The following is a 23352-nucleotide window of genomic DNA, read 5'->3' on the forward strand; positions in this document are numbered from 1 at the left end:
TGGAACCTGACATCCCTTTCTTCGTTCCTATTTCTCCATAGGAATGGGAAGGTCTATCCTATGCCTGTCCTACCTTTGTATTTTAGAAGCACATAGCTTGTCTGGTTTCAGGGATTCACAGCTGGAGAGGAATGTGCCACGGGTTGACCTTGAATCTTGCCAATATCTGATTTAGATGGTATTTAGATGAGACCTTGGACTTTAGACTTTTGAACTGCTGCTGAAAGAAATTAAGACTTTGAGAGCTATTGGGATGGAATCAAGGCATTTTGTATGCAAAAAGAATATGAATTTCAGGGGGACAGGGACAGAATGCTGTAGACTGAGTGTTTGTGTCCCCACAACATTCATATATTGAAACCTAATCCCCAATGTGATGGTGTTGGGAGGTAGGGCCTTTGGAAAGTTGTTAGGTCATGAGAGCGGAGCCCTCATGCATGTGATTAACGCCCTTGTAAAAGAGAGCCCAGAGAGCTCTCTTGTCCCTTCCTCCATGTGAGGACATGCGTATAGGATGTCTATAAACCAGGAAGTGAGCCCTCAGACACCAGATCTGCTGGAGCCTTGATCTTGGACTTCCCAGCATCTGGAACTATGAGAAATAAATTTCTGCTGCTTATAAACACCCAGTCCATGGTATTTTTTTATAGTAATCTGAATGGACTAAGACAGAAATACTTCCTTTTACTGTCCTAAATTTACCTACCTTCCCCTCTGCTCCCCTCTCACCCCTGCCACGTTCAGACAAACTAGCGATTTGTGAAAAAGTCAAAGTTTGCAATTCTGTCTTCTCTCATCATGTATCTCTCTCACCTTGTGTCTTTCTTGACAGAAGAATTCTCATCTTTTTAGCTCTCCTTATATCACAGTTTCCAGCCCCTGTCATAATTTTGGTGGACTTACTCTTTCTGTTCCATCTCCATTGTTCCCCTGGGGAATGATGAAAATCGATGCCACCAGGACCTCCGGTTTGAGCCCTATAGAACATTTAAGGAGAGAGGATTTGTGTTTGGTTTGGTTCAGTTATATTCTTTCCCCATCTCAAGAAACACAGGTAGATGTAGCTTACTAAGTGAGGTAGGTGATGTCCTTCTCTAGAAAATTTTATAGTTGAGTACACAATATTTCATTGAGGAAAATTTGTACAATAAGCTAGCTATTCAATGGATTACAAAGACTGTAAGCCCTACAACTAAGACCCTAAAGCAGAGCTAGATTAAGAAGGAGGCACTTACATGCTTAGGGCACTAGCAGAAATCACAACCATACAGCTTTAACGAGGTTATCCAAAATTTCATAATCAGATCAAAGGGAAACACCATTTTGTGTTTTATTACTGCTTTTATTTGGGCTACATAAGGGAGGGAGCCCCATAATATCTTAGTGGTTGGAGACTTGGCCTAAAAGCCAAAGGCAGGCAGAGAAGGAGCTGGAAACAGGTTCTCCTTTGTGACACACTTGGTCTCTTCTGCCTCCCTTTGGCTCTAGTCTTCACAGAACGTATATCTGAGTGGGAATTGTGAGTACAGTGGTTCTGCTTCCATGGGTTCTGCTTCCGGTTTCTCTTCCACGGGTTCCCCCCATCCCCGCCAACCCTGTTCCAGTTTCCCTGGCATCCTCTTCCTCCGGTTCCACAGACCAACCCTGTTACACTATTTTACATAAGGGACCTGAGCATCTGCGGATTCCAGTATTTGTGGAGGATCCTAGAACCCACGCCCAGCGGATACTAAGGGACGACTGTATTTGGCTTCTGTTCTCAGCAGAGTTTATGTGATGAAAGTAGGCACAGGTGGCCTTTGCTACCTCTAGCACATGTCACCACCATGCCGCCCCCAAGCCCCCCATCTCATGGTGTCCCCTCCTTCACTTCAGGGCCCCCCAAACATTTTTCAGATCCATGAGTCATATTAAATTAGCATTGGTTGTTGATAAATTAAAGGTCGTCTCCCTCCCAGGGTAATATACCAATATGGGTCAAAGTCTTAGCTAAAGAAGGAGTGTCTAGCTGTGGAATTCTAATTATAAGCTGGTGGAGTAGATAACCCGCGAGGGCAGGCTCTTCCACTGCTTCTAAGCTCCCGTTATATGGACCTGCATTGTCCAAAGCAGTAGTCACTAGCTGAATGGGATGATTAACATATAATTAATTAAAAGTAAATAAAATTAAAAAATTTGGTTCCTTAGTCACACTGACCACATTTCAAGCGCTGAAGAGCCTCATGTGTCTCCCAGCTAACGGATTGGACAGCACAAATACTAAGCATTTCCATTATCACAGAAAGTTCCATCAGACAGTGCAAGTGTAGATAATTACTTTCTTGGCCTATGCAGAGGTGGTCTACCCTTACCCCAGTGCAGGGTTTCTCAGTGTTGGCACTACTGACGTTTTGGACTGCATCCTTCTTTGTTGAGGGGGATTGTCTTGTGCATTGTAGGATGTTTGGCAGCGTATCTGGCATCCATCCCCTACGGGCTGGTAACGCTTCCCATCCAGCTGTGATCATCAGAAATGTCTCTAGGGACCTCCCCGGCGGTCCAGTGTTTCAGAAATGTCTCTAGGGACCTCCCTGGCTGTCCAGTGGTTAAGACTCCATGCTTCCATTGCAGGGGGCACGGGCCCGATCTCTGGTTGCAGAACTAAGATCCCACATGCCGCGTAGCGCGGCCCCCCCCCCCCCAAAAAAATCTCTCTAGACATTACCAAACGTCCCCCACAGGACTAAACTGCTCCCAGTTGAGAACCACGGCAGTAAAGCTGGCTGACACTTTGGGGGTCGTAGAGGACATCTGTAAGCACACTTGTGAGCAAGATCGGCCCAGGGAGCTGTGAGCGCTTAGAGGACAGGGACTCTGCAGGGGCCAAGCCGTGCACACTTCACATGCTCTTGAAACGTTACAGATGAGAAGAATTTAGAGCGATGTTTATAGCCCAGAAAGATATTCTTCCCCTGGTCTTGAGAATTCCCTTGATGCTAAATTGTCATGTATGTCAAAGCTCTACAGAGCTGCAGGGAGGGCCGTAAATCAAAGGAAGGCAGAGAAGAGGCCCAGGGGGCAGACTGTGCGGTGAGTAAACTTATCCCAGCACGGGTGAACGGGGCTGTCCCCACTTCGGTCTGAGATTTCCAGCCTGGCGTCCTAAGCCCCCTGTTCCCAAAGTGGCCGTTCATGCGCTAACTGGCTATAACTGCGTCATCAGCAGCTTGTCAGCTGTAAATTCTCATCCCAGGCCAGGTCTCTCTTCCCAGGACCAAAGTCATGAAGATGTTTGCCCTTGCACAGGCCTTTGACATGTGCTGGGCCACATTTGTATATTTGTCTGAGGGCCCTCCAGAGCTTAGTGCTTCCCTCTGGCCCAGGCGAGCCTTTATGTGCCGTGCATTCCTCCTGACCATGACGTCATGCTTGTACCTCGCCACTGGAGATTGAATCCGAAGACCGGAGGACTTAAAAGTCTTAAACAAGCAAATGTTTTCCATTATTTAAGATGTTAAGGAAGGCAAATTCTGAAATATTTATGGCCACGGTCTCCTTTGTGGGTCGTCAATGACTTCTTCCCTTTCAGGAGGCATCTTACAGAGAGGGAGCCCTGGTCTTCTCCCCCTGGGGCCACTAACTCACAGCAAAGCTGAGTCAACCATTCCACGGGAAGACTGGTGAAAAGTTGATTCGCCACACACTTCTAGCTGAAATGAATGAAAGCAAACCCAGGAGAAGTCCAAGTTTACCATAGAAGGCAAAGCAGAGACCAAGGACCGCCCTGTTTCCTGCAGACATGCATTTTAGATTTAGCTCGAGTTGTTTTTCTGTTTTCAGGGACGATGTCAATCATCTCATAAGTAAATGAAGACAATGATTCAACAGTTCTGTAAACACTGAGAGAAAAAAGAAACCGCCCCATAAAATGCTTGGTGTACTTCAGACTAGGGTGGCGTTGAGTTACACGGTGCCTTCTGGTGTCACCTCTGCCCTTTCCTTTTATTCAGGGCCTGTGAGAACTAAGTGGCTCCATCTGGAAGTTCTGCCCGATGCTCCGGCACCATAGCAAGCCGTCCAGTGTGATCTGAGCCTCTTCAGAGGGTCTAAATTATTCTCTACAGGTAAGACTGAAAAGCCCATTCTTTTATGCAGTGTTTCTCGGTGGGGATGCTTTTAACAACTGGGGTGGGATGACTGTTCGCTATGCGAGTGTCTCTGGCTTATAGCAGGGCATTTAGCATCCCCAACTTCTAGGCACAAAATGCTAGTGGTGTCTACCTTCCGTCATTGTCACAACCAGCCATCCCCTAACACTCATTTCCCAATAGCACTTGGTGGGCAGCACTGCCCCCACTGAGCACATTGCAAGTGTACTGCGGTAGAATCTAGAATGTTTGCACTACCCGTGGAGTATTTAGGTAGCCAGCTTGCCCTTTATTTATTTTGCCAGCTGATTCTGCAGACCTCAGGTCTGAGACCCACTTTGCCCCATCTGCAGAGGGGTTTTGACCATTGCATTTCTTCCCCTAGAGTGAGATAGTATGGGTTGGGAGTGGGGAAGACAGGAGAAGAGAATGACCAGCTGCTCAGTTATTCCATTCCTGATCCCTGCTGATCACCTAAGGTTGTAAAGACACTCTAGGAGAACTCTCCTAGGCGTGGAGCAAGAGGCCTTAGTTGGCAGGAAACATGAGGAAAACATGGAGATTGAAGTTAAAGAGGAGGTCCTTCATGGAAAAAGGCTGGGAAGATTGTAGGTTGTCTCTTTCGTGAAAAGAAGTTGAGGCTCAGAGATGCTAAGTGACTTGCTAAAGGTTAGACAGCTAGTTAGTGTCCTGGAACTATGGTGACCATGCCATACCAGGACAGTCCCCATTAGTCCTGTTGTCCCAGCAGAATTATCAGCAGTAATCTCTCTCAACCTCAAAGGAGTCCCAATTTGGATAATAAATTTTATGATCACCCTACCTAAAACCCAAGTCTCTCTAACCATCAGTTCATCACTTTTCCCACTATACAACCCTTCCTCTTTCTCTTTTTTTTTGTGGTTCTCAAAACTTTTCCTCCTATTTGAGTCTATTTCTCATGTTTTCATAACTTCATCATCCTCAAAGTTTGGGAGGCTATAAATGACAACTCCAAGTCCAGATTGCCTGAACTATGGGGCCGTTGGTTCCTAAGTGGACGAGGAAGCAAGACACTCCAGAAACAGGATCACTTGGGCCTCAGGCAAGTCCTCAGCCTTGACCAAGCCTTAGAAAGCCACCCATGTGCCACATCCTCAGTGCCCAAGGCTGGAGGTGGGGGGTGGGGGCGAGGAATCTGGTGAACATCTGTGATTTTATTTTTAATGAATCCAAGATGAATTGAAAAGAAATGCAGTGTGAAACACCACCCATTAGGCTATGAAAGTCCAGTACGCCCAGATGATTCAAGCATGGTGTTCATATTCTTTGGTAATACTTTGAAATCCTTTGTGAACTATAAAATTTAAGTATAAGCAAGAAAGTGCTTCTCATAACAAAATAAAACCCCTTTTCCTTGTCTGCCCCATGGGGCAAAAAATACCAGTGTCGTTAATGGGTATATCAGTACCACCCTCAAGAATTTCTTTGTGTCATAAACACACAATGCAATTTTGGTAGAGTCCCCCAGCAAGCTATAATCACAAGCTGGGAGGACGCTGGTTCTGCGGCTGTGCTTGGTTTCTTTATTGCTGTTAATTTGCAACAGAACTAAATACCTGTGTAACAAGACCTTCTGATACCAAAGCTCAGTGGACTTGGGAGAAACTGGTTAAAATGAAAATTGGTTCCATATAGAGTTGGGAGAGTAAAATGGCTTCTTTTTAAAGTAAGGAATTTTGCTATTCTGATTTTTTTTAACACCTTTATTGGAGTATAATTGCTTTACAATGGTGTGTTAGTTTCTGCTTTATAACAAAGTGAATCAGCTATACCTATACATATATCCCCAGATCTCCTCCCTCTTGAGTCTCCCTCCCACCCTCCCTATCCCACCCCTCTAGGTGGACACAAAGCACTGAGCTGATCTCCCTGTGCTATGTGGCTGCTTCCCACTAGCTATCTCTTTTACATTTGGTAGTGTATATAAGTCCATGCCACTCTCTCACTTCGTCCCAGCTTGCCCTTCCCCCCCCATGTCCCAAGTCCATCCTCTACCTCTCCATCTTTAGTCCTGTCCTGCCCGTAAGTCCTTCAGAACCTTTTTTTTTTTTTTAGATTCCTTATATATGTGTTAGCATATGGTATTTGTTTTTCTCTTTCTCACTTACTTCACTCTGTATGACAGACTCTAGGTCCATTCACCTCACTGCAAATAACTCAATTTCGTTTCTTTTTATGGCTGAGTAATATTCCATTGTATATATGTGCCACATCTTCTTTATCCATTCATCCGATGATGGACACTTAGGTTGCTTCCATGTCCTAGCTGTTGTAAATAGAGCTGCAATGAACATTTTGGTACATGACTCTTTTTGAATTATGGTTTTCTCAGGGTATATGCCCAGTAGTGGGATTGCTGGGTCGTATGGTAGTTTTATTTTTAGGTTTTTAAGGAACCTCCATTCTGTTCTCCATTGTGGCTGTATCAATTTACATTCCCACCAACAGTGCAAGAGTGTTCCCTTTTCTCCACACCCTATCCAGCATTTATTGTTTCTAGATTTTTTGATGATGGCCATTCTGACCAGTGTGAGGTGATACCTCATTGTAGTTTTGATTTGAATTTCTCTAATTATTAGTGATGTTGAGCATCCTTTCATGTGTTTGTGGGTAATCTGTATGTCTTCTTTGAAGAAATGCCTATTTAGGTCTTCTGCCCATTTTTGGATTGGGTTGTTTGTTTTTTTGATATTGAGCTGCATGAGCTGCTTGTAAATTTTGGAGATTAATCCTTTGTCAGTTGCTTCATTTGCAAATATTTTCTCCCATTCTGAAGGTTGTCTTTTTGGCTTGTTTATGGTTTCCTTTGCTGTGCAAAAGCTTTGAAGTTTCATTAGGTCCCATTTGTTTCTTTTTGTTTTTATTTCCATTTCTCTAGGAGGTGGGTCAAAAAGGACCTTGCTGTGATTTATGTCATAGAGTGTTCTGCCTATGTTTTCCTCTAAGAGTTTTATAGTGTCCAGCCTTACATTTAGGTCTTTAATCCATTTTGAGTTTATTTTTGTGTATGGTGTTAGGGAGTGTTCTAGTTTCATTCCTTTACATGTAGCTGTCCAGCTTTCCCAGCACCACTTATTGAAGAGGCTGTCTTTTCTCCATTGTATATTCTTGCCTCCTTTATCAAAAATAAGGTGACCATATGTGTTTGAGTTTATCTCTGGGCTTTCTCTATCCTGTTCCATTGATCTATATTTCTGTTTTTGTGCCAGTACCATACTGTCTTGATTACTGTAGCTTTATAGTATAGTCTGAAGTCAGGGAGCCTGATTCCTCCAGCTCCATTTTTCTTTCTCAAGATTGCTTTGGCTTTTCGGGGTCTTTTGTGTTTCCATACAAATTGTGAAATTTTTTGTTCTAGTTCTGTGAAAAATGCCAGTGGTAGTTTGATAGGGATTGCATTGAATCTGTAGATTGCTTTGGGTAGTATAGTCATTTTCACAATGTTGATTATTCCAATCCAAGAACATGGTATATCTCTCCATCTGTTTGTATCATCTTTAATTTCTTTCATCAGTGTCTTATAGTTTTCTGCATACAGGCCTTTTGTTTCCTTAGGTAGGTTCATTCCTAGGTATTTTATTCTTTTTGTTGCAGTGGTAAATGGGAGTGTTTCCTTAATTTCTCTTTCAGATTTTCCATCATTAGTGTATAGGAATGCAAGAGATTTCTGTGCATTAATTTTTTATCCTGCTACTTTACCAAATTCATTGATTAGCTCTAGTAGTTTTCTGGTAGCATCTTTAGGATTCTCTATGTATAGTATCATGTCATCTGCAAACAGTGACAGCTTTACTTCTTCTTTTCCGATTTGGATTCCTTTTATTTCTTTTTCGTCCCTGATTGCTATGGCTAAAACTTCCAAAACTATGTTGAATAACAGTGGTGAGAGTGGACAACCTTGTCTTGTTCCTGATCTTGGAGGAAATGGTTTCAGTTTTTCACCATTGAGAACGATGTTGGCTGTGTGTTTGTCATACATGGCCTTTATTATGTTGAGTTAAGTTCCCTCTGTGCCTACTTTCTGGAGGGTTTTTGTCATAAATGGGTGTTGAATTTTGTCAAAAGCTTTTCTGCATCTACTGAGATGATCATATGGTTTTTCTCCTTCAATTTGTTAATATGGTTTATCACATTGATTGATTCCCATATATTGAAGAATCGTTGCGTTCCTGGGAGAAACCCCACTTGATCATGGTGTATGACCCTTTTAATGTGCTGTTGGAATCTGTTTGCTAGTATTTTGTTGAGGATTTTTGCATCTATGTTCATCAGTGTTACTGGTCTTAGTTTTCTTTCTTTGTGACCTCTTTGGCTGGTTTTGGTATCAGGGTGATGGTGGCCTCGTAGAATGAGTTTGGGAGTGTTCCTCCCTCTGCTATATTTTGGAAGAGTTTGAGAAGGATGGGTGTTAGCTCTTCTCTAAATGTTTGATAGAATTCTCCTGTGAAGCCATCTGGTCCTGGGCTTTTGTTTGTTGGAAGATTTTTAGTCACAGTCTCAATTTCAGTGCTTGTGATTAGTCTGTTTATATTTTCTATTTCTTCCTGCTTCAGTCTCAGAAGGTTGTGCTATTCTGTTTAATTAAGAGGCCGTTGTACAGACAAGTCTGCCTTCTAATGAGCTCTCTTCCTGACCACCTTGGAAAAACCTATTCACCGACTTCATTTATTCCGTGGTGAACAACACAGGCTCTGGTGCTATTTGACTCTTTCCTCTGGCTGGGGAGGCTGTGTGATCTTAGGCAAGATCTTACTTAACCTTCCTTGGCTTCAGTTTCCTCAACGGTAAAACAAGGGTACTAGTGCCCACCTTATAGATCCTAATCATGTTGCTGTGAGGAGGGAAGACAATAACGCATGTGAAGTGCTCAGTGTAGGGCCTGGTTCATACAGCTGCCATTATGGTTATTTAATCACATGCTTCTGAGATCAGTTATATAACAAGTGCTGCACCAGGTTGTGGGGCTTCAAAAATGAGTAAGATATGGGGCTTTCCTGGTGGCGCCGTGGTTAAGTCTCAGCCTGCCAATGCAGGGGACACGGGTTCGATCCCTGGTCCGGGAGGATCCCACATGCCGCGGAGCAACTAAGCCTGTGCACCACAACTACTGAGCCTGCACTCTAGAGCCCGCATGCCTAGAGTCCATGATCTTCAGCAAGAGAAGCCACCACAGCGCAGTGGTTGAGAGTCCGCCTGCCGATGCGGGGGACACGGGTTCATGCCCCGGTCCGGGAAGATCCCACATGCCGCAGAGCGGCTGGGCCCGTGAGCCATGGCCGCTGAACCTGTGCGTCCGCAGCCTGTGCTCTGCAACGGGAGAGGCCACAGCGGTGAGGGGCCGGTGTACCGCAAAAAAAAAAAAAAAAAAAGAAGAGAAGCCACCATAATGAGAAGCCCACGCACTGCAACAGAGAGTAGCCCCCTCTCGCCGCAACTAGAGACAGCCTGCTCACAGCAATGAAGACCCAACGCAACCAATAAATTAATTAATTAATTTGTTTATTTAAAAATAAATAAATTTTTTAAAAAGAATAAAGTAAAGGTTCTGACTTGAAGTCCTTACATTCTAAGGGGGCATAGCAACCATATACGCAAATACTTACGTGGGGCTCTGAGGTGGCAACGGGAAAGAGAGCCTATTGACATCGTGTTGAGTTCTGAAGCATGGATAAAAATTCTCTGGGCAAAGAAAGTGAAAGCGCTTCCCAAGACTGTTCAGGATAGGTAACAATGTACCTGGATGAGTGGAAAAAGATGATAAGACTTTTGTTTTGGTTCCAGACCAATTTTTACAGAAAAGATTATGACTCATTTAAACAGGTAAAACAAAGCCTGCTGTTTGTACATTTTATTCTCTTTTCCCCGAGCCAAGCAAACAGAGCTGGGGACACTGTGACGTCAGGAGGCTTGTTAGGTAAATAGAGCATGTTTCCGTGAGGTCAGAGCCGTCCGCTCTTCTCTCACTGGGCTCTTGGCCCAGACCTGCCCAGAACATTGCCTGCAGTAGAGTGACCCATGATGGAGCCCGCTCTCCAAAGTACTCTCCAAATTCCCTCTGACCTGCACGGAAAGATGTTTGAATAAAACGTTTCACTGTAAACCTTCAAACTCAACGTTTCTAGAAGACTCCTTTGGGAATGTCTATGGCGTTGGGCTTCCTGCCATCTACCATTGACACCTCACAAAAAGTGGCCCTGGCAGAGACAGATCACAGAACTGAGGAGGACAGGTGAGCTCGTCCACAGACCCTTGAATGCTTCAGCTGGCTGGGGCCCAGATTTCCAGAGATATGGACATGGCATTTCAGGTCAAATGAAAGTGGTCGTTTCAGAACTCTCCCCAGGAAAAACCGGTAAGGAGTGAGGAAGTGGGATCATGGAAAGGCACACTGCCAAGAGCGAAGTTGGATAGAAGGTGACTTGGATCAAACCCACAGGGGAGCTTGGAGCTGGTCCAGGCCACATGACAAGGCTGTCCTGAAGGGGCAACACAGGAGCTGGGGTTTTTGTACCTCCCATTGCATCGGACATTGGTTCAGTGCCGCTCCCAGGGGACTTCAGTTCCTGGGCACTCACTGCCTGTGCACACAGGCTAATAGATCCCTACAGCCTCACAGCAATCCACTGTGGCTGTAGGAAGAAGCGCATACAGGCAGGGCCCGGTGCAAAATGAAAATGTGGGCGCCCTTTTTTAAAAAGCAGGGGAAAGGTGCCAAATAAAAGGTACTAAACTAAAAGCTTTTTCCGTTCTTCACAGTCTCTCTCTTGGCTTGTCATCGTTTCTTTTGTTGTTGTTGTTTTTTTTAAATGCCACTATTGAATGCCACTCTAAGTGAAGGAAAATTTAAATTTTAAATCATTAGCATATATTTTACCCCTTTCATTTCAATATTGTGTGATGCCTGTTTTAAATGCAAATATAAGAGCATTTAACGAGTATGCTAATCGCCAAAAATTACACAATTTGCATATTTCATTCTTAGCGTAACAGTGGAAAAGCTGCGCAAAAGTAACTCATCTGCTTTTATTTCATTTCTTGATGCATATGCACATGTTACTAACAGTCCCTACCTTCAGCTTACTGATGAGTAAAGAAGGATTGAAAGGGAAGGGACTATGGGTGGCCTAACCTTTCCCTTTCCTTCTCTGTCATCATTTTTAGCATCAGTCAGGTCCTTGGCTAGGGCAGGAAAGTAATGTGAGGAAGAAAGAACATGAGAGGGCTCTTTGCTCATCCATGTTTCTTAGAAACCACCGCCTTCTTTCTGGGTTAGAAGCAAGTCTTGGTTCAGATGGAAAGTGTGGCCTCTTGGTGCCGTCAGCATCCCTCCCGCTCCCCAGCTAACTCAGTTGGAGACAAAACACACTTTCCTTGTACTCGCCTTGAGTCTCTGTGAACTCCCACACATTGAGGGTCCACTGGAATTTGGTGCTCATGGGACCGTCTGTGAGAGTGGGGCAGGAAGAAGGGACAGACACACGGACCGTGTGGATCTCCTCTGTTCGTGTGCATGCTCTGTTGCCCCATCAGAATTCACTTACAAAATGCAAGTTCAAAGGAAAAACATTTAAGAATTTCAAAATGACAGTAGAGCATCAAACTCAGCATAGGGTCCTTCTGAACATGAAGTCCTGGTGACCACAGGGGTCACACACCCCCATGACGCTGGCCCTGCAGGCAGGAAGGCCAGATGCGTGAAAATGGTCAAGGGATCCCAGGGGATGTGGATGGAGTCCTGAGAAAGAAACCCAACCGGTAGGCCAGCCCTGCCCACGGGGAGTTTGTGCAGAAGGAGTCTAGGGCACACAGAGAGATTTGTTTCTGGAGCTATAGCCCCAGAACACAAGCCATGCCAGGAAAGAGGCGACAGCAAGAGACAGGGGACCAAGGAGAGGGAGAAAAGCCAGGGAGCTAGCTGATGAGCACCAACCTGACAGAACCAGGGGAGATCCACGAAAGCAGCCGAGGATCATGGAGGGAAGCAAGATACTGGCAAAGGAGTGTCATAGAACAACTGCCATTTGGACCTAGTCCCAAACCCGATGCCCTGCCCCGCATCCCTCTACACCTGTGAGCTATGCTGAACGAGCCTGGGCGTGGCTCCTTAGCGGGGCAAACCCTGGTGGATGGCCGGGCTTCCCAGTTCCTTCTTCTTGTTCTACCCTCGTGGTAAAAATAGAGACAATTGCTAGGAGTGAGGCGGCCTCCTCCCTCCCCTGCAGAGAACACTTCTGCTTTGCCAAAGCTCTAGGAACACTTTCCCCGATTGTTTCATCGTGGAAACAAGCAGGAAACCAGCTACGCTGAACACGTGATATGGAAAGAGGTGAGCGGTGATCCTCCAGCTTGCAGGACACCAGGTCGCTTGGTCCATCTGTGAGACTTTGCAATCCAGCAGCAGAATCCTGTGACTCGGGAGGTGTTTAGCCTCCTTCCATCACCCGTGACTCAGTCGTCTGCGTTAGCTTAGAGCAAGGTTTCTCAGCCGCGGCTCTGTTAGCATTTTGAGCCGGTTAATTCTCCACAATGGGAAACTGGCCTCTGCACTGGACGATGTTTAGCAGCGTCGCTGGCCTCTGCCTGCCAGATGCCAGAGCATCCCCCGGTTATGACAATCAAAAATGTCTCCGGACTTTGCCCGCTGTTCCCTGGGGGACATAATTGCCCTTGGTGAGGATCAGTGGCCGAGAGCATGTGGGGGTTTTACCCTATGCTCTTAGCTAGGTGTATTATTACACTTTTTTTTTTTTTTTTTTTTGCGGTACGCGGGCCTCTCACTGTTGTGGCCTCTCCCGTTGCGGAGCACAGGCTCTGGACGCGCAGGCTCAGCGGCCATGGCTCACGGGCCCAGCCGCTCCGTGGCATGTGGGATCTTCCCGGACCACGGCACGAACCCGTGTCCCCTGCATCGGCAGGCGGACTCTCAACCACTGTGCCACCAGGGAAGCCCTATTCCACTTTTATATTAGCCTGTGTCTGCCTGTCTGAAAGCATCTCTTTGTCACATTTTCTTCCCTGTAGCACCATATCCTCCACTCCTGGCTATGTTAGGAAGGCTTTAGTGGGTAGTCAAGCCACTTGGTGTTAAATCTCCGTGCTCTGTGTCCGTCCAGAAAAGGTTGAGCCTTTGAAGATTGCTGTAAACTATATGCACCCTGAGGCCTAGAAAGATTTTCCTTAGCTCACCCTCCCTTTTCTGTCTCTCCTGGGGTCCTGGCTGCTAAAATCTAGCAAGAGCTCAGCCTAGTCCTGTGTCTTATTGCACTGAATCCTCAAGGAGAAGAAAAATCAGTCTCATAAAATGGCATACCCATGCTTACAGGTGGGGAAATGAGGCTGGAAAGTAATAAACAACTTGCCCAAGACGATCTAGGTAGTAAGTTGAACTTGGGTGTTTTGGCTGCTCATGGGAGACCCTTTTACTTCTAATGATGCTTCTCAACTTTAGCGCCTGTAAGAATCACCCAGGGGAGTTTGTGAACAGTGCAGCTACCCAGGCCTCCCCACAGAGACTCAGTAGGTAGGTCTAGAGCAGGCCCCAAGAATCCGGATTTTAAACCAGTGTCTCCACAGATTCTGATGCAGGTGGTCTGTGCATCTCACCTGAGAAACACTGAACTCCATCCTGCTCCGTTAGGCCATGATTTCTGGTGAGCTGCTGGGGAGGGGAGAAGAAGAAAGGGGGACATACAGGAGAAGGGTTGGGAGCGATTAAAACTATCTGGGTCCCCTCCCACATGCCCGCAGGCTCGGCCAGGTGTCTGCCTGGCAATACTGTGTCCAAAAATCCAGTCGCCACTGGATGCCCCTTGCCTTCTCCTGCTTCTCTGCAGCCAAGGGGCATTTGAACGGCAGGCGGGTTCCCCCAGCTCAGGCCCCAGGTGCCAGGGCCCAGGCCACAGTCAGTCTACCTGCCAATAATCCACAAAGCACTTTCATCAGTTTAGCTGAGTTATGGGAATTAGCCCAGTCATATTGCATCTGTTTGTCCACAGATACTTTCAGAAATCCTTGGCCTTCCCAGGAGACTTTTCCTGGAATCTTTGCCTGCCCTGGCTTGATCATGAAAAACCTGGATCAGCCCGGAAGTTGGATGTCTGCTCATTTGAGCTTTCAACTAGTCTGGTAAAGGAAGGGGTCCAAGACATCTTGGTATGATGTGTTTCCAGCAAAAAATATTAGCACCACATAATAAGAATAATATTTGGAGGGCCCAGTTCCCATTAGAATTCGGCAAATAGAGCCAGAAGATCTCCTAGGTTCAGATCCAGTTTAAGGGAAAATAATGGCCGATGCAGGTTTGAGTTTCAGAACTGGGTTTCTTCCAGCTCCCTCGAGAGACCAAAGAGAAAACCTGCAGAGAAGCACAAAACGCTGCTCATTGTACCTGCTACTTGTTTGCAAGCAATTGTGTGTCTGCCCTAAAAACCCCACTGGGTTCACCACACTTTGAAATCAGTCTCCGTGATGTGACACACCCGACTGTTCGCCCACACTTGGTGCAGGGTTCAGTGTCTCTGAATCATGACTGCAGTGGCTGCACTTCTCTGCTTGAACTGTGGCTGCTGGTGGCTTGGCCTTTATTCGGTGAGCCGCAGCTTCAGGAAAGAGCCAGTCTTTTCCTGTGGCACTGGTCTAGCACAGCTATTGTCTTTAATTGTCCTTCTGTGGGCCCACCTTTTCCAGAAAGCTAAATTGGAAGCTTAGCCTCCAATCCTATGGACTGTTCAGAAGACAGGTTGTCAGCTCACCAAGCTGGAACCTGGGGGGACCGAGGTTCAGAGAAGACAGGCCTACCACCTGTGGGGTTTACACATCTCCTCTGTCCCTGGGAGGAGGGCTGCTGGGACCTGTGTTCACTGTCATCGTGTGTGTTGTAATTGCAGAGCTGGCCGCACATGTAGACGGCGGGTAACCCAAGGTGTACATTCCAAGAGGTCTTCCCATGCAGGAGAGTTTTCTCTTTGATGGAGGAGGAAAGCTGAGCGGTGTTCCATGAGCACGATCTGTGCCTTGAACCAATGAAGGGCAGATAAAGAGCTGACATTCCTGAGGACAGGCTTGCTCCCCTTCTCTGATGGGGGGTCACAGTCAAGACTTGAGCAGGCCCCCTCATAACTGGAAAGATGGTCTCTGCTGTGGGAGTGATGTTTCACCAGAGCCACCCTCTTCCTCTCAGATGAAGCAGCTGAGATGATGGGCTACCACCTTCGAGGCTTGCCAGGTACCTTGGCACCTAGAAGGGGCTCCCTTGGACCATGCTCTGGTTGCTAGAAGGGGGTTTCTTGGCAGAATACACAGTCATTCTGTCTTTTTAAGTCATGAGAGTGGGTGGGCCAGGTGAGAAAATTTGGGAAAGCAGCACAAATCCATATTTCCTATTAGAAACACAAAGTCCATCAAATGTGATGGTTGTGAGCTTCACCCGTCCGAGTGAAGGGGGTATTCGTGCTTTCTCTTTGGGACCTAGAGCAGTAGCAGAGGCCTGGATGGTGGCCATTTGCTGGGGCAGGAGGTGGCAGAGAAATTAGCAGCGGTTGTCATGCCCATCGGGGCATCTGGTTGGTTCTTAGATGAGTGGGTGTCTGGTTGTCATTTCCTTGGAATGATGGAGACCAATGGGCTTTCCCACTTGTGTCTCAAACCATGGAGGCTGGAGCTTCCACTCGGGCAGGCTAGTCCCTGGGGCCTGGGTTGACGGATTCAGCAAAATATAAATACAGGCCACCGGTTAAGTCTGAATTTCAGATAAACAACAAATAAATTTTAATATAGTTTTCAGCATATCACTTTAGTATGCAAAGCATTTGTTGTTTATCTGGAATTCACATTTAACTAGGAGGCCTGTTTCCTATCTGTCAGCACCACCTTGGGCAGTCCCAAGTAAACTCGGAAGTTGTTTCTTCAGACTTTATCATCCACAACGAAGGTGAGGTATCCTCATTTTCAAGGAAAAGAGCAGTTTAAGGTTACTTACCTTAGTGTGGGTTTTGAGTCACTGTTTTCTCTCTCTCAGACATGGTAAAATGTGAAGCATGGTTTCTATCGTGGACTATGAGAAATAGGAGATTTTGTCCCCAGGGAAGGAATTTCCAGTCTCATTCCTACAACGCTTCGTGGAGCTGTGGGTTCCTCTCATTCATGCACTCTGCTCTTTTCACTTGGCAATCTTTCCATACAGAAAGACCTTATTCATTCCTTTTTACGGCATCATAGTACTCCAATTGTGTGGATTTGTACAATTTATTTAACAATTCTATATTAATAGAAATGTAGATTGTTTCTGATACTTTGCTCTTCCCAACGATGCTTTACCGAGTGACATTCTACTGTGTCTTTTTTGCACCTGTATGATTATATGTATATACTTCTTTTTTTCTGCACCCATCCAATAAATTATCTGTAACATAAATTCCCACAAATGCTCTTGCTGGGTCCACAGGTGTATGCATGCGTAATCCTGATGGAGTCAGACAAGTCACCTGTCATAGATATCGCACTGACCACACCTCCTCCAAGGGTGTAGCATTGCCTGTCGTGACTACTTCCTGAGGCTTTCTTGGGATGAGGAAGAGGCTAGAGAGTATGGGTAGTTGTTTAATTAGAACATTGTGTTCCCCAACACACTGTTCCCAGAAGTTACCGTTGAAATTCTTATTTCAACTCAAGAAGGGAATATTTTTATTTTTTAAATTATAGCTAAATAAATTAGGACTCTTTTGGCTGCAAGTAATAAAATACAGTTCAACTCAGCTCGGTGGGGGATAGGATAGTGAGAAAGGAAGGGAGGTGGTCATCCTAAGGACAAGGATATAGCTCACGGTACCAGAGGCAGAAATGCAGCCACGCGCCCAGTTTGCACTTGGAGAGGGTCTGCGTGAGTGACTCAGTGTGTGTGTGAAGGACTTTGACTCCGAACTTCGGTCAGGCACCCACCCCAGGTCCAGGCAGCTGTGAACACTAAAGCATCATGTTGTCCAAACTGAAATCTGGAACCTACTACCCTGAGTGAGCAGAGAGGCTGGGCAGATATTCCAAATGGCATCGGCTACAGCCACAAATAAAATGATTTATCTTCGTCACTTTAATAGTATAACAAAGAGGATTACAAAAATAGAGCAGACATGAAATGAATTGAGTGCCCAATACATCTCTCATGTAAATCACTCCGGTCGTTTCTGAGGTTATCATATGGCAGAAATGAGGCAGGTATGAAGTGGACAAATTCTCACCTCTGCTACTGTTTCTATTCAGCACATAGTTTCCTAATAACTGGGTTATCAGAGAAGCTTTTTAGAGTAAAAAAAAATTATTTTAACATTTTTTAAAACAAAAATTTCTCTTTCATGGGTTTCCAAAAAACAAAACAAACAAACAAAAAAACCCCCCACAGATTTCAGGGCTGGCCTGTAGAGCATATTTCAAAGTGATGTGTGATGTCACTTTAGGAAAGTGAGCTGTTTCTTTTTTCAACCTAAAGACAAAATGGCCAGGGAGAAAGCAGCCAAGTCTCTGAGTAATCTTATTGAGGGTTCAATTTTCTAAGTATGACCTTATGCTAGCAACAGCTCCTAAGTAACAAGAAAACAAGCCAAGCTAGGAAGTCTCGCTTCTGCAAGACAAGAGACTCCAAGGCAGCAAAGTCTGAAGGTTAATTCTAGTTACATAACAGGAATGAGTCCTCAATGCCATCAGAGATTACAGACAGCTAAACGGTCACCCGCTCTCTCCCTACAGTTTTGAAGCTCGTAGGCTCTCACGGACTTCATCCACCCCACACCTTCCCTTTACTCTCCCTTCCTGCCTTATTTCCTTTTTTTTTCCCTTTTATTTTCCATTCTATGCTGTATTAGTCAGAGTTCTCCATAGAAGCAGAAGCAATAACCTGAAGACATGTATATATGATTTATTATAAGGAAGTGGCTCATGTAATTAGAGAGATGGGCAGGTCCTAATATCTGCAGTGTGGGTAGGCAAGCTGGAGACCCAGAAGAGCCAGTGATCTAGTTCCAGTCCAAGTCTGATGGCCTGTGAATGAGGAAAACTGATGGTGGAGTCTGAAGCAGGTCCAAAAGCTGACAGGCCCAGGAAGAGCCAGTGCCTCGAGTCAAAAAGCAGAAAAACACCAATGACCCAGTTCAAAGACATTCAGGCAGGAGGAATTCTCTCAGACTCAGGGAGAGTCAGTCTTTTTGCTCTGTTTAGGCCTTCAAGTGACTGGATAGGGCTCACCACATTAGGCAGGGCAATCTGCTTTACTCAGTCTACTTACTTAAATCATTAAAATTATAATACTTACATGTTAATCTCATCCAAAACCATTCTCACAGGAGCACCCAGAATAGTGTTTGACCAAATATCTGGGCACCCTGTGGCCCAGCCAAGGTGACACATAAAATTAAGCATCACAGTTGCCTTTCTATTCTCTTGTGCACAGGCCACTGCTACATGCTCCTAAGACAGGGACCTTGCATGTCATCTTTTCTGTGTCCCATTTCTCCACTTGTTTTTATGGTAAAGTGTCTAGAAAGGGAAATCTAGACTCACTGTCTGAAACGTCTCACCTCTCACTATTCATCCCAATGGCATTTGTCATCTGTCCCCAACTCTCCATTGAAATTGATTTTCTTAAGAACGTCCATAATCCAATTGTCAAATTCTTTCCTCTCTTGCTTTCTGTAACAGCACAGCATCCTGAATTTCCTCTTACCTCTCCAGCCCCTTCCCCTCTGTGGCGTTCCCTGGGGGCCCACTGGCTTCCTTTCCTACCTTATAAGCTCTGTCCACTAGTGTCATACTTTCCCTGGCTTTAACTACCAGCTATAAACACAGACTCAAAATCTGTGTCTTCAACATTAACCTCACTCTGAATCCCAGACTTGTATGTCACTGCTCATGGATTCTCTCTCCACGTGACATTCCCCACATGAAACTGGAACTGAACATGTCATTAAATTCATCATTTTCTCACAGATTTAATTCTTAATTGCCTCTTTCTCATAATAATACTATCATCCACCCAGTCTCCTAAGCTTCTACCTGGGAGACATTTATAACAAACACTCCCTCTCCCTTGCCTTCTAATTCCAACCAGTTACTATGCTCTATCCATTCTACTTGCTTGATACCCACCTCCTCACCTCTCCATTGTCTCTGTCATGGGCTTAAACCGGACCCTCCTCATTTCTCATCTAGACCCTAGCAGAGCTTTGTAATGGATTTCTCTCCACCACCCTTCCAGACGCCTTTTCAGTTCATCCACTAGATTCAGTGTGATTTTTGTGAGAAGGAAATGTGATCACGTTCCTTCTCAGTTAAAACTCTTCAAAGTCTTCCCCATTGTCTTGAGGATGAAGTGTGGAGACAATTCAACAGTCCAGGAGAGAGGCAATGAGCTAAGACAGTGGCAACTGAGATGGAGAGATGGGGGGCAAGGGAGGGGTATGGAGGTCCTAAGGAGCTAGAAAGGACAAGATCCCATTACTGATTAGATGTGGGGAGTGGGAATAACAGAGGCGCTAAGGAAAACTCTCCAATTCTGACTTGGAAAATTGAGTGATCACGGCCTCGTTCTCTGAGCCTGGGAATCAAGACCTTCCTTTCCTCATGGACAACAGCAAGTTGACTTACCTGGGTGGGGCACCACGTCTGGGGAAACAAGGCCTCAGGAAACCTGTCAGTCTGGGCAGAGATGAGTCAGAACCTAGTAGAGAAGAAGAAATAAAGATTAATACCAGATGGGAGAAGGAGGCAGTTGAAAGTCCCTATAAATAGCATCTAAGAACTCGACAGGAGTGGAAGGTGCAGAAAACAGTGCCTGAAACAAAGGCCTCTTCTGCCAGGAGGTTCCTAAAAGTTTGCTGACAAAGACCAGGAAAAGAACCAGGGCCATGTGCTCAGCAAGACATTACCTAAGTGCAAAGGGGTTTAAAGGACTTAGAACTCTGACTTCCATTCTCATTTATTTCATGAGCACTGCCGTTCGCTTTTTTCTTGGTCAGGGTTTTGGCTGTAGTTTGGAACATCTTGCTGTTTGCAGAAGAGTTTTCAACGTGAATTAGTTGCTATGCCTCCAAGGTGCACATTTAGATGTGCACGCGGATGAACTAACAGCTCTTTTCACCTCACTCTCTTTACTGAGTCTTACCAATTTAAAACAAAAGAAAGGCTTATTTTATAGATCTTTGAAACATATCTGAGCATTTCCAATTCACTTAAGAGCCAGTCCCCTCGGGGATCACGCCTAGAGAACCAAGGTCACTTGAAAATCTATACGCCAAGGATATTTAAACTGGTTACATTGAGCCAAATCACCCAATTTGACTGTTTAGTCAAATTCAAGTATGTCCAACGCATTAAGGTGTTAAATCCTCAACAAATTCTTCTTTGGCGTGGCCCGATGAGATAAGTGCTATTTACTTATTGTTTTTACACAAATGGAAAATATATATATACCATAATTCAAAAGTTTTCACAGGTAACCTGGTTAGAATTCTGAATGGGAATCAAGACAAGGCTGATCTTTCTGCCGGAGAGGCAAAAAAACCTGACTTTCTGCTCTGCGAGCAGGTGGCTGATGGACTGTTTTATGAAGTGTTTGGTTGACTCTGTCTTTCTGTCTTAGTTACCTACCAAAATAAACTGCACGAATGCCAACATGATAGAAGGACTCTGTCACCAGCTGGCCGGCATCTAGTAAGGCTCCACAGCCTGGGGAACTGAAATTACTAAGGAAGACAAGTCAATCAGTATGCAGTTTCAAGAGGCCTCTGTTTCAGGTATTGTCAGTGGCCAGACAGTAACAGCCAGTATGCTCTGCTGGCTACACTAGTCCTGGGCCCAGAGCTGTCCTCGGAGCCATAAGGGGGACCCAGCTGGTTTCTGCCCCAGGGCCCTGCTCCCCCTCTACGGAACACCACCTGGTCCCCTGGTGAGGGTCTTTCGGACCCCTTTACCCATAAATCTGACCCAGGGCAAGCCCCATTCCCTTAGGACTACCCAGGTGGTGAAAGGGGGACCAGATAAATACACTCAATTCATGATGTTCACTACTGATAAATGCTTAGCTTCTGTGCCTTTTAATTAAATAGCACTGCATTTTCACCATTGCCTTCAAGGCCTTATCTCAAAGGCACAGCAAGGTGGAAACATCACACAGTGTGACAGGGTCAGAGACAGAGAGTCAGAGACAGAGAGAAAGAGAGATACTGTCTTTGGTTAATAATACCTTTCATCGTATCCTACCGATTATATATCCAAGCAATAACCTAAATAAGACACAGAATTTTTGTGTCTGAGTCCTTCATCTTATACGTGAGGAAACTGGGGCTTAGAAATGGCTGAGTTGCCCAAAGCCACACACCTGGACTAGAGCCCAGGTCTCCTGATTTCAGGCCACTGGTCTTCCTGCTTTGAACATCCTACCGCATTGCCAGTTGTGTATGGCCAGATGGAAGATGAAGGTTGCCGAACCTGGCTTATCTTAGTAGCAGCCCAGGCCCCTTCCCATCAAGGACCTTAAACATAAGGATCAGATACCAGACTAGGGAAACACCCAGTGAGAAATGGGGAAAATGTAGACTCAGTGGTCCACTGGCCTCAGTGTGGGAAATAAAATAGGTTGCCAGGAAACCAGGAACTTAGACTGTCCTGAGGGAACCATGAGAGCTGCCTTTCTCAACGGTGAATATCCCGTCCCACAGAAATAACCATCCTTCACGCAGAAGCCCTGCCACTTTTACCCATGCCTGCCCCTCTTCTGGATTCCACTCCACCCTCCCCTTCCTTTAGAAAGAAGTTCTTTTTCCTTCTTACCACGAAGAATTCTCACCGAGCTCCAGGGAAAGAGTCTACTTCATCATATGTTCTCATTCAACAAACTTTTATTAAGCACCTACTGTGTACCAGATACTGAGCTGGGTCCTGGGGAAACAAAGATGGAACAGGCACAGTTATTCTTCTCAAGAGCTCATCATCTGAAGGTCCTATTTGTGTACAAGTGCTTGCTTGCACATGGGTCTCATAGCCCCATGTGGACAGCGGGCATATTTCTAAACCCCAAATCCCAACATATGGTCCAAAAAAAGATTGCTTTTCTAATTTACGACTGTTCTATATGAAGGTCTTTAAAAGGCTTAAAAATTAAATTGCTTTCATAAGTTCTTTAACAAATTTCCTTTGCTGAAAAGAAATAAATTTTATTAAATCAGGCTTTTTTTGAGAAAAATCTGTGCTATGTGTTCATCAAACCCATATGTGTTAACTTGTAAAACCTTGTAATCATAGGCTATTGCAGTTGGAAAGGATCTGAGATATCACCTAAGCCAGTAGATTTGAATTTTTTAATTTTATTTTTTAAACAAACACTTTTTAAGCCAAATATTACCAAAAGTTCCCAAACATAAAACAGTTAAAACTGGACCTGCTTTGGTCAAAGGAGAGATGGAGAGCTCAGAGCCCTCTCTCCTAAACTCCCTCTCCCATCCTACCACCTCTGTTTCCACAGATTTTGGAACTGTACTCCACAAAAAGTACTATCCAACTACCCCTCATGTCCCAAATGGGGACACTGAGATCCAAAGAGAGTATGACCTCATTTTAATGAATTACATCTGCACCAATCCTGTTTCCCAACAGGGTCACATTCTGAGATTCTGGGCATGAGGACTTCAACGTATGAACTGGGGAGTCGAGGCAGGGGTGGGGGGACACAATTCAATCCATAGCACTGCTTCCTGCCCTATCTGGGTGAAGATCTTTGTCAAGCCAAGGAAGTCCCTGATACCAGGTCCTTAAGGGCGAGATGTGAGCGTATTTGACCACTGCTGGGAGGAAGTGAGGGGAGAGAGCGGGTGCATAGAGAGATGTCCCTGGGAAGATAAGAGAGGATGGCCCTGAGGCCAGGCAGAGGGATTAGCTTAAGTAGGAGGGGAGACACTTCCTGTATTATCACAAGGAGGTGGGAAGGAGAACGGGATGAGTTTGGATGCAAAATGATATACAAATATGGAGGAGGGAATTCAAGGGAGTTGCTTCAAATGGCCCCGCTTTCTTCGTGAAGCAGGAGAGCCTGCCTATTGAGACTGACAGTGGAGTTTGGGGTTGGGGCTCAGTAGATGGACAGAAAATAGAACCAGAGACTTGAGGAGGGTGGGGAAAGTTTGAAATAGCCCTGTGTATAGTG

At 45.4% G+C, this 23352-nt stretch overlaps 1 protein-coding gene across 2 annotated transcripts in view; it reads left to right on the forward strand.

The window, feature by feature from the left end:
• Positions 1 to 23352, forward strand: part of NEDD9 (neural precursor cell expressed, developmentally down-regulated 9) — a 292001-nt gene that overhangs the window by 147298 nt on the left and 121351 nt on the right. For both annotated transcript variants that reach the window (XM_060307849.2, XM_030881426.3), the window contains exon 6: positions 3990 to 4103. The gene's annotated coding sequence lies outside the window, so the exon portion shown is untranslated. The remainder of the gene's footprint in view (positions 1 to 3989; positions 4104 to 23352) is intronic.

The sequence above is a fragment of the Globicephala melas genome, chromosome 11 (assembly GCF_963455315.2).
Source record: "Globicephala melas chromosome 11, mGloMel1.2, whole genome shotgun sequence".
NCBI lineage: Eukaryota > Metazoa > Chordata > Mammalia > Artiodactyla > Delphinidae > Globicephala > Globicephala melas.